The 12209-nt window shown below is 44.8% G+C and overlaps 1 long non-coding RNA gene across 1 annotated transcript; it reads right to left on the reverse strand.

Moving 5' to 3' along the window:
- Positions 1-2892: 2892 nt before the first annotated feature.
- On the reverse strand, positions 2893-11938 carry LOC134367325 (uncharacterized). The gene is made up of 2 exons (XR_010022403.1): positions 11842-11938; positions 2893-3212 (listed from the first exon to the last, which is right to left on the reverse strand). It is a non-coding gene; the product is annotated as an uncharacterized LOC134367325 (long non-coding RNA).
- Between the last annotated feature and the right edge of the window lie 271 nt (positions 11939-12209).

The raw sequence follows: 12209 nt of genomic DNA on the forward strand, positions 1-12209 counted from the left end.
GAAATTGAGAGTATTCTTTTTTTATTTTCCTATGTCTTCCTATAACACATTACTGTCTTAGCTCTGGAGAGATCCAAACCCAATGTTTGTTTTTATTTTTCTTAGTATAAAAGAATTTGTCCGTAAGAGAAGAAATTTTTGTTTCACAAACTTAAAATAGGAAATGCATTTGGACTGGGAAAATATCTTACCAGGATGCAGATGCCTTCTGGAAAGCCCTTGAATGGATCTGATGTTGGTTCAAAGATTCCTGGCACAGAGAGACCACATCTTCCCCTCAGAGATACTCCGACTGGCTGATATTTGAGAATTCACACTTTTTAAAGCCAATTAATGAGGGCTAGGCAAGAAGTGAACTAGGCAAGAAGTGAACTAATGATCAGGTCCCCTTAAGTGTCCACACTTCATGCAGGAAATGGAAAGTAGCATCTCTCACACCCGTGCAAACACCAGCCCAAGAAAACCGGGCCTATTCCCTCAGTTGCTCTTGCATGACCTTAATGCTACATGTTCAGCTTCCAGAAGGTTTTCGTCCCCCCTACCCACCTACTCCTTTATTAACCCAACGCATCCCCCAAGTAGGGGTGGTTGGTCTCTCTCCCCTTAGTGGAGGCACCTTTTTGCCCAGAGCTTATTTTGCTAAAGATAAACTCATATTTCTGTTCTCCCCTCCCTTTCTCTTCCTTATACAGATTAAAATGATTTCTTGGTAGTTGTCAAACCGTCCTTCAAAACAGAAAGATGATTAAGTGTTCTACCAAAGGCTTCATTTTCAGGTTTTTCTTCTATTTAGAAAATGAAAAACACAGAGAGATTTTATCAACCATGGTTTAAGTGAGCACTCTGCCATTGGTAAGGCATCAGTAAGCCATGACTGATAAGCGACAAACGACCTTTAGATTTCAGAGTGAGGGTGCGTTCGGTTTTAGTTCTGATTTATTTGACCAGCCCTTGGTTGGATTTATTTTATGTTTGCACCACCTATTTCTACAGCCTCAGCTCTTCAAAGGTGGACAACTCATTCCTACCTTAGCCCCCTGGTTCCTGATCCTCCCCCTTTGCTTAAATTTCCCCTCATTTCACTCGGTGCTTGCTCCTGTTATGGGCTTACCCGTCACCTCCTCACCTCTCTGAGTATCCTCTTATAACATGAGCCCTCGCATCACTGTTTTGTAATCACGGGACTCCGATTCGTCTTCCACGACATTATTACTCGGTAGGGTTACAATTATACGCACATGTGCTTAATGATCTGCCTCCCCACTGCTCTGCACACCACTACCTGTGCATGGAACAAGGAAGATGAAGGGCATCGCTGACAAGGTTGTAGTCTCCTCTTTGCTCTAAATCCTCTTACCCTGCTGATTACCACATGATTCCTTCGTTAAGAATCTTTCAGGCTCATCTCTTCCTTGCCTTGCCCATGACCACCTAGTTCGGGCCCCTCCACCCCAGACCTCATGCAAAGCATCTTGGAGCCTTTCATCCTGCACCACGCCCCTCCACTCCTGTTCTGCATCTCAGCAGTTTTCCTCAACTACCACCTTCATCATGTGCTTGTGCTAAAGACTGTCCATCAGGTTGTGACCTCTGTGTCTCAGTGCCCAGCTTTCCTGCTAGGAAGCCACCCACTTATCCAATCTCATTTCTGTTCATTCTTCCCGAACTCTGGTCCTCCCGTGCTGTTCCCCTTGGTCGGGCCAAATAAGAGGTGCCGTAAATGTAGAACACCAACCAGGGTTTGAAGACTTGGTACAAAGGAAAGAATGCAAACTCTCTCAATAACTCTTCCATTAATTCCATATTAAAGTGATACTGCATATAGGTCAATATATTACTAAAATTAATTTCACCTGTTTCTTTGTCCCTTTTCTAACGCGATTAGTAGGAAATCTAGATTTGCCTATGTGGCTTAGATTCTGTACCTGTTGGACAGCATTCCTCTGTACCCTCATTTGCTCTTTATCCTGTGCCTTGCTTTGTACTGCCCTTTCCATGAGGAATGTGCTATTTCCTCATGTAACTGAAGCTCATTTTAGTAGAACTAGCTATGCCTGAGCACAGTGGCAGGATACACAGGGACCCTCCATCTGACTTTGTGGAGGACGTTCACAGAATCACAAAGTGCCTTGTTGGAGCATCAGGGCTGCAAAAGACACTTTGATGTCGGGTCCATTAACCAGAGGATACATGTGCAGTTATCAGCAGAGCAGAATGAAGCCCACACTTCCTGCTGGTCAGTTCCAGGGCTATTTGTCAGTCCCAGGTGGCTGAAGATAACACTGAGGCCATTAATGCAATTCCGAGGGGCTCCTAATCCACCCATTGTTTCTCAAGATTATTTGAAAGCTAATGAAAGCCAACAGTCTGGAGCAACCCAACCTATATGAGTTCCTCCTGAAGACACCACAAAACAAGCCTTTTAATGCTATTGTTCTCCAGGCTTTGTGTTCTTCAAAATTAATTGGACAAATAATAGAACAACTTCGTAACACAGTTCAGTTATAATATAGATCAGCGCTGTTAAACACAACCCTCTCTGAAGATAGAAACATCTGATATGGTAAGCGGTAGGCACATGTGACAATAAAATTTTAATGGATTTAAAATTGTATGTAAATAACCACAAGTGGCTGGTGACTACATCTTAGACAGCGCCACTCTAGACCAAGTTCTCCTACAATGTTTTTCTTCTTTATAAAAATAGGGAGATCGTGAACATTGAGAACCATTGGAATAATACCAAATTTGTAGTATTTCCATTCAAGCTGATATTCTTTATATTTCATTAAGCTAAGAATTAACATAATTAAGTTTATTTTCCTATGATCTAGGGTCTCATACCTAAATGGTTTTTTTAATGTGACAGGCTAAATTTCAGTAGATGATACACACTGTGTGAAACTGATTTTATTTTCATCTTGGGCAACAGGTATAGGATTTGATCTTCATTTTATTAGATGACAAGTCCCCAAAGTTAGGACTGTCAACAGTTCCTGTCCATTACTTGAGATAACAGCAAACAGCAATCTCATTGACAGCCAAAGATTATCTGCGGGGAGCGTGGGCAGCAAAGGCACAAGGGCAGAGCGTGGGGCTGTCCTGAAGTGCTGCTTTCCGAATTTGCCACCACTTCCTCCTTCCATTAATCCTTCTTCCACTTCACATCTTCTTAAAATGATCACATTCATACATCTGAGCAAGCACTGCACCTGTGAAGAGATAAAGATGATGATGACGATGACAATTGTCTCACCAGCAGTAGCTGCCAACCCTGTTTGGCAGGCACTATCTAAGGACTCGGCCCGTTCTCTTTTCTAACCCTCATGAACTCGGGTCGTGCTTGGTCACTAGTGTACAGTGGCCCTTCTGTTCATGTACTGAGCTGCCAGAAACAATGACTAGTGTCTTTACAACGAAGCAGGTGAGGGTCCAGAATATAGCAACAGGACGTGCTCAGTGGCTCAGGTCAGCAGAAACCATAATATTGTCCTGGGTGAAAACAGGTCGGGACAGTGTAATATGGCAAAATCAAAATCAAATGGTGACGGCATCCTGTTTCTCCCAGTCACTTAGAAACATGAAACTAATGTGAGAAACCAATCAAGCGAAGCCCCACTTCCTCAGGCCAGTGCGATGCGGCTTTTGTCAGTGCTGAGAAGCAGCGAACTATCCTAAAGACATAAGCATATTGGAGTTTAGATCTTTAACTTTCACATTTTCGTAAATAAAAACACACAAAATAAACATCTAGGACAAAAACACCACTCACACAAAACATTAATAACTGGATCAGTGTGATTAATTTTTTTCCATTTTAGCCTTAGACTGCCAAGTGCCAGTGTTTGCAATAAGCCAGTCTGGCAGGATGGACGTTCACCCAGCAGTCGGAAATGTATGATGACCCCGGCAAGTCCATTTCAATAACAGTCAGCATTGGAGAAAATAAACTTACGCTAATAACATATTTATAAAGCAGTTTCAAGGGAACAGATTTAGCTGGATTAGCATTACTAATGAATTCTTTTTCTTATCTGCATATAGGTTCCAAGAGGAAAATGTGAGAAACCTTGAATCTTGAGGCAAGACATTCTTTGAAAACTATGTTGACTCATTGTGAATAGTGGAAATATATACAATAACTATTTAAAAGATATTCTTAGCCAGTTGATTAAAGTCACCTCTCCACCATCACACACATCCTCTTCTGTCATCTCAGTGACTCTCTACCAAGGTTACTGTTTTCCCCCCCAGACATTTGGTACTGTCTTCAGATATTTTTCAATGTGGTCACTTAGGATGGGGGGAGTGTGGTACTGGTAAGAGGGCAGTGATGCCATTCAACATCTGGAGCACAGGATAGCCCCCAACAACAAAGAATGATCCACACCCCCCATGTCAATATGGTACAGTGGAAAATCCCTGCAATGCCCAGACGTGGATGGGCACCTGTCTTTCCAGGAATGGAATGAGGTGGAAGAGGTTTGAGGAAGACCATCTGCTGCCTCACTTAATGTTCCATGTTTACAACAGAGCACACCCGTGCAAGCAGGTCAGCTAGGGTTTCTCAGTAATTCAAATTTGGGACAGAATATTCCAGAATGTGAAGCTACTGAACTGCTTGCAAACTTTAATAAACAAGTTCCAGAAACTTAAGAGTCACAGAAATAATTTGCAGTCTGTGGACCACCCTTAGTAAAAAGACAGTGGCTAACAAGAACAATAAACAATACGTTCCAAAATATTTGAAACTGGACATCTCATTTCTCTTGGCCAGTTTCTGTATGACATCATTTTGACATTTTAAAATTGGTCCAAAGGGGCCGGACCGTGGCTCACTTGGGAGAGTGTGGTGCTGGTAACACCAAGGCTACGGGTCCGAATCCCTATATAGGGATGGCCAGTTAGCTCACTTGGGAGAGCGTGCTTCTGACAACACCAAGTCAAGAGTTAAGATCCCCTTATGGGTCATCTTTAAAAAAAAATGGTCAAGAAACTACTTTCCACATTTACTTTAATAGATCAGTAGAGAAACAGTCATTCTCACATATAGTCTTAAATCATATAAACCCACACTGGAATGCCAATGACCCATAGCCACAAAGGCTTAACACATGTGACTGTTATAAAACCAACAAGCCTTTCTGCTCTCTTTGAGGTAGAAGTGGACTCAGTTCTGGGTTTTGTTAAGTGCAGGTATGGAGGCTGCAGGGCCTCACTAGAATGAACCTCTGAAGCTGGAACCTTCTCCATACTAATTTGCATGGAGACACTTGAAGAATGACCCTCAGGCTATTCCTCACCACCATCCTTAGATTGACTTCTATCAGTTCCCAAATAACTTGCAGGAACGAATACCATAGAGGGAGGAAGGCAGAGGAGGAAAGATGTAAACACTAGAGATTTGAGATGCTGAGGAGGAGGAATCCTCTAGGTAGGATAACAACATTCAGAGCAGCAGTTCACACCCTGAGGGGTGGGGAGGGCCAGGGTTTATTCACTTTTTCCCCAAACCCATTGGTCCCTCACAGTGACATTTACTTTTCGTCATATCCACTGCCTGCCCCTGGACCCGCAGACTTCGCTTCTCCATGTCCTGCCCTTCTCCAGCCTATGCTGATGCTCTTGCTTCCCTGGACCACCCGCCCTCCATCTGGGCTTTGGTCACTCCTGCCCCCCGTTCAGGTGACTGACTCCTGCGTGATCCCTCAAAGGCTGCCTGACCACCTGCTCACCGGGTTGGCCCAGCACCCTCTTCTTGGCCCAGCACTTGCGGCAGCTGGAGGAAGCACCTGACCAGGAATGTCCTTTACTACTTCATCCTCCCCAGCACCTAGACCCCACGGTGGTGGGGACTGTGTCTGTCTCCATCACAGCTGCGTCTCTCAGGACCTGATTCCCCACAGGTGTTCGAGAAGTACTAGCTGAAAGACCTGAGGAGGCTTCCTTGGTGACAGAGATTTTAACGTCAAGAACTGAGAACCGTGACATGACAGCCAGCATGACATGACAGTACTGAGGGGCCTTCCCTTTCTCAAATGCCACCCCCCCAATTGTAGGGCTGTTTACACTTTCAAAACTTTTAAATGCTTGTCCTTTAAAAGGAGGGTCTCATATCCCTACCTGTAAGATCTTAAGGACCCCCAAAGTCCTGCCTGATCTATAAGAGTGACACAGCCGAACATGAACCTGACCTAGCCTCACAGGGATGGGAACTCTATCAGTTACCATTTCCATCCCAACATCTACTGCATTTGCTCTGCTGCAGGCACTGCGTCGGCTGCTGGGATGCAAAAGTGAACAAGGCTTGAGCTCTACTTTCCAGGGGTGTAATTTTTCTCCTACTATGAGTCTCTTGAAATGCACATAGTATGGAAAGGGAAAGCCACAGCAAACCAGGTCACAGCAGGGTGCTGGTGCCGCCTAAGATTCTGCCTTGTCTTGCCAAAAAGAGGGCTCTTAGTGGTAAAGCCATGGGGGGGCGGGGGTGCCAAACAGCACAAAAAGAGAAGTTTGGGGGCATTAAAGACACATTTCACCCACAGACCTGAACTTTATTTCTTCACATCATCTTTCCAAGAAGAGTGTAAGAAACAAAACCCACGTGATCCCCAGTGATGCTAAGCAAGCAGGCCAACATTGTGATTTCACCCATCTCTCTTCATGCATGTCCCTGCTACTAGCTGGCTGTGAACTAGCTCTTCTCTCTGTACTGCTGTCCTTGACCCTGCTGCACCTGAGCTACAGGGGAGAAGGCTACACCTAAGTGAAAAGCAAGAAAATCACCTCTACGTGTATCACAAAATGCAGCACAGCAGGGCTGGAAGCCAGTCATTTGGCTGAGTGCCTTGCACTTTGTGCGTGCATCACTTTGGGAATGTTACACACTTGTAGTGGGTTAGAAATCTTGATTCTCCTTTGATCTTAGAATAGGATCTTTAGGTAAATATGTGCATGGAGCTAAAAGGCTCTCCAGTGGAGGACAAAAGTCCACAGATAGCTTGGCAAAAGCCATCTAATCAACTCTAATCACTGTTTAGGGATGGGATTGTGTAATTTAACTGTTTTAGGTCCCTGGTTTGATTCTGGCTTGAAGGACTATTGACTATTTAACTTACCGATTGTTCTTAAGATATGTTAAGGAAACTGCTTGAATGCTGTTAAAATATGCTGAGAAAATCGGTGTAGGAAGTTGTGGAAAAGAAAATGTTTCATAAGGACAAGCTGTTTGTTGGTGGATGGACTTAGCTTTTTACAAGTTGCATTCTGGAATGCCACAATGTTAATTTACTGCTGTTACTAGTTTTACACTGCCTGTTTTTAGGTCCTTCTTTGAAGATTGAATCAACTGATTTTTCTTATGGAACTTCCTTGTCTTGTCAATAAAAAGAAAGGCGGATTTTAAATCGGGGCTGCTCCCCTGATGGGCGGCAGTCCCTCTAGGCCTCATTCATGTTACTTTCAGTGTTTCTTTCTTTTTTTTGTCTGTTACACAGAGGGAAGTGTAACACACACTGAACTCAGATGGGCCATCACGTGAAAGAGGAGTGGTAGGAAGTTCGTGTATCCCACAGCAGCTCCTCACCTCCAGGCCTAACTCCCTACCTGGCATCTTTAGGATGGCATAATAGCTTGTAATAAGGTACCATAGACTGGATGGCTTAAACAAAAGAAATTTATTGTTTTACGGTCTGGAGGCCTGAAGTCTGAGATCCAAGTTGTCGGCAGGGTTGTTTCCTTCTGAGGGCTGTGGAGGATCTGTTTCTGGCATCCCTACTTGGATGGTTAGTTTCATGTGCCAACTTGGCTAGGCCACGGTACCCACATATTTGGTCAAATACCAGGCTAAATGTCACTGTGAAGGCATTTTTTAGATGAGATTAACATTTAAGTCAGTAGACTTTGAGTAAAGCACATGACCCTCCATGTGGGTGGGCCACATCCAATCTGCTGAAAGCCTTAAGTGAAAAAAGACTGGAGGTCCCTTGAAGAAGAGGAAATTCTCCCTCCTGACTGCCTCTGAGCTTGAGCTGTACTATGGTATGAATGGCTCTGTCCTCATGAATGGATTAATGTCATTATTGTGGGAGTGGGTTCCTGATAAAAAGCTGAGTTCAGCTCTCCTCCCCCTCACCCCGCCAGCACGCACTTGCTCTCTTGCCCTTCCACCTCTTGCCGTGGGATAACACAGCAAGAAGACCCTCACCAGATGCTGAGCAGATGCTGGTGCCATGCCCTTGACATCCCAGCATCCAGAAAATGTGAGCAAAATAAATTTCTGTTTATTATAAATTACCCAGTCTCAGGTTTTCTGTTACAACATCATAACATGGACTAAGACAAGCTGCAACATCAACTCTTCCCTGAGCCTCCAGCCCGCTGGCCTGTACTACAGATTTCAGACTTGCCAGCCTCCATGCTCACATGAGCCAGTTCCTTAAAATAAATCTCTCTATACATACACTCACACACACACACACACACACCCTACTGATTGTGTCTCTGAAGAACACTGACTAATACACCTCGCTTCCAGTAGTTCCTTGGCTTGTGACGGTGTTAACACCAATCTTCACAGAGCACTCTGTGTTCTGTGTACAAATATCACCTCTAATTAGGGATACTGGAGTAGGAACCACCCTCACGACCTCATTTTAATTTGATTACCTCTGTAAAGACCCAATCTCCACATAAGGTCACATGGTGGGATACTTACTGGGACCTAAGATTTGAGTATAATGAATATGGGGGGGGGGGTTGTGGATAATTCAGTTATAACAACCAGTCACAACTAAAGTATGTCTGCATTGCCCAAAAGGTGTTGGAAATCCTCAAGTCAATGTTAAAATTACTTTTATTCAGCTTTATATGTGTGTGTTTGTATAAACACGTTTTTTAGAGGGAGTAGGTATGTTAAAATGTCTGAGCAGATGAGAAATCACCTTGTTTAAGCCATGTAAAAGTCTGGCTCAGGATTTAAAAGAGACTACAAATGAACTTTCAGTACATTACATCGATACTACCTGGAACCAGATAATAGTACGTGGTTTTTAAATACAGTTGTCTCTCCATATCCATGTGCTATTTGTTCCAGGACCTCCCATGGATACCAAAGTCTGTGGATGCTCAAATCCCTGATATAAAATGTTATATTTTCATACAACCTATGCACATCCTTCCATATACTTTAAATCATCTCTAGATTACTTATAATACCTAATATAATGTATATGCTATGTTGCTGTTATGCTGTATTGTTTAGGGAATGATGACATAAAATAAAAGTCTGTACATGTTCTCGGGTGGAGGCAATAGCTACGTCAATTGTATGCCTAGGGCAATTCATACCTAAACCCAAAATTTTCATTATTTTAGTTACACCAAGTTTTCCATTTGTATTGTCCAGCCTGGGCCCCACCCATCAAACCCATTGTACAGACGGGTCACTAGACCCCTCACACTCAGTTCCATGCGAGGTAATTGGGAAAGATCCTGGGAGACATTGGCAGATTACACGAGTTCAGTCCTCAGCAGCAGCAGCAGCAGCTTACAGTGGATCCAGTGGCAGTGGCCTCTCAGAGGGTCCCACACACACACTGGCAGCAACAGCCTCCAGCAGCAGTAGCGGCCTCCCTGTGGCCCCCCAGGGGACATCCGTGGGGGGCGGGGGACGTGGACCAGAGCCACTCGTCCTATCTACTCGTCATAATCCAGGACACCTGGATGCACATGCACAATTACATTAGACAATAACCAAGGAACACCTGGGCACACGTGCCTATTTACATCAAATGCTCTGCAAGATTCTGAACATCTGAGGGACCCTGACCATTCTCCTATATTTTCCCAACACATGTTCAGTACAGATGCAATTATTCTTTTCAAATATTTCCAATCCGGATTTGTTAAATCCACAGATACAGAATCTATGGATACAGAGAGCCAACTATACCTTCATTACCTGAATTCACCCAGCAGGTTTAAAGAGCAATAGACCATGGCTCATCTGAATTTAGAATCTGATTCTGCTTTTTTTTCCCCTCTTAACTTGTTATTAGGGAAAACTTCAAACTTATACAAACGTAGTGAGAATAACAAATCACCTGTATATCCAATACAAGAGTACTTCAAAAAGTTTGTGAAAAAATGAAAAGATAATACAAATCTTTCCATGGACTTTTTCAACACCCCTCATACTCCCTTGGAACCATTATCAATTTATGGTGGGATGCCATCACTCAATATCTATGTAGGCATTGGAGTTTACTAACACGTTCTTTATCTGCTGTTTGCAGACTCAGAAATGGGTGAAAAAAGAAAAGATTCAAAAAGTCTCTTTTAATCATCCATAATTGCGTATGAAATGCCTCCTAGCTTGAGCTCTGCCTAATTAAACCATATATACTGATGCAAAACAGACAGCAAAAGTACTGACAAAAGGTTATAATTACATTAAAAAATTCCTTGTCATCAGATGGATCCTCCATTTTTTTCACCTTCTGATTTCAAAAGGAAGCCAACCTTTTGCAAATCTTTGAAATTCAAATTAGACATTATGTTGTCATATCTTAAGAAATCTTCACTTCCTCCTCTCACCCACTTCTTCCCTGAGAGCATGATCCCAATGTAGTGTTGCCAAAGGTTTCAAACCATGTTTTTCATACCTGATTTGTGTGTTGCAACTAACCGCTCTAGTGCGGCCAATGAAATGCAATGCACTTCCCTCTTTCTATCAGATTATTTCCCTAATAGTCATCTTCACTCACAATTTACTCAACCTTTATTACATTCCAACTGTGAGCCATTGCAGCATTTTGCCTGGGTCCAGGGAAAACAGGGCAGGTGTGCACAGAGAACCACGCCCTTGTTGATTTTAGTTTTTGGGTGGATTTTAGCCCAGGTATTGACTTTAAAAAATCTGAGTAAAGGAGGAAAGCCCGACAGAAGAGTTTTCATTTCCAAAGCATTCGAGAACAGTGCAGCTCTTCACCAGGTCCCTGAAGAGACGGTGGGTGGCCTGAATTTGGTTCAGTGGGACTGTGAGGCCGGCTGTGAACAGTGACTGCTCTGAGAGATTTGAAGAGGAAGCTTCTCTCATCAGACTTCTCACTACTCTCCACACTGCAGCAACAGTTTTAAATAGCACAGCGAAGATGGACAGATTATCAGTAAAGAAAGAAGGGGAAGCAGAAAGCAATGTGGTTTTCAGTGGCTGACACAGAACAAATTCTATCCAAATTGTTGTAAGCATCTTCGCTACCCCCTCTTATTTCTCAAGTTTTCCAGCAAAAACAAAAGAGAGGAAATTATCCTGACAGTAACGTGTTCCCAGCAGCCTCGGAGCAGTAGCATTTAACGCTGAATGTCATATAGAATCCCAGCCACCAATAACGTTTGTAGTTTTGGAGGTTCCTCTCCTCCAGCTCTGGGGCGGGACACTAAAGGACAGAAGGAACTGAGGAGTGGAGAAAGCTCAGATGGTCCACGGGCCACACCTGTACCCTGGGTCTTTCCAGAACCCCTGGCATAGTCAGAGGAGGAAGATCAACAATGCAGACCCGAGGGAGTCCCAGCTGGCTGCGCCTCGGTATCTGGAACTGCACCCCTCATCCTGCAGTCTCTGGACAGCTGTTCTACACTTCAATGGACAGAAGAGTGTCTGGTGACGCTCGCAGTGGAAGCGAAGGGCTAAAGTGAGTAAGGGACTATTCCCCGCCGCCACCTACCACCCCCTTCCTCAGAGAAGCTCCGCCGTGACCCCGGCCATCCTCACGGGGCCAAGAACTCTCTGCCAGGCCACGACACCTGCTGCCCGCGCTCCACATCGCCCCCCGCCCTTACCAGAACGACTTCGCTGAGTCGGAACCCCCTCCTTCGCTTCCGGTTCCCGTGTTTCCTGCGCGCGGCCACCTTGGCCACGCCCCTTATGCGCCGCCACGCCCACACGCCGGAGACGTCATTTCGTTGATTCAGGCCACGCCCCGTCAGTCAGGCCTCAGTCCCCGGCAAAGCCTGGAGTTCTGTCCAGGCCGCGCTCTCCACCCCGCCGGCGCCCGGATCCGCAGCTGTTCTCCGCCCTGGCTGCATATCGCCTGTCACCGCCACCGGCCTCCAGATGCGGCCACGCGCCTGCGCGCTAATTTGCCCACGCCCCTGCCCTCCGCGTGCTCCACCAACTTTGACACGCCCCTGAGCGCGGGAAAGCCCCG

This window comes from Cynocephalus volans, chromosome X (genome assembly GCF_027409185.1).
Source record: "Cynocephalus volans isolate mCynVol1 chromosome X, mCynVol1.pri, whole genome shotgun sequence".
Classification (NCBI taxonomy): domain Eukaryota; kingdom Metazoa; phylum Chordata; class Mammalia; order Dermoptera; family Cynocephalidae; genus Cynocephalus; species Cynocephalus volans.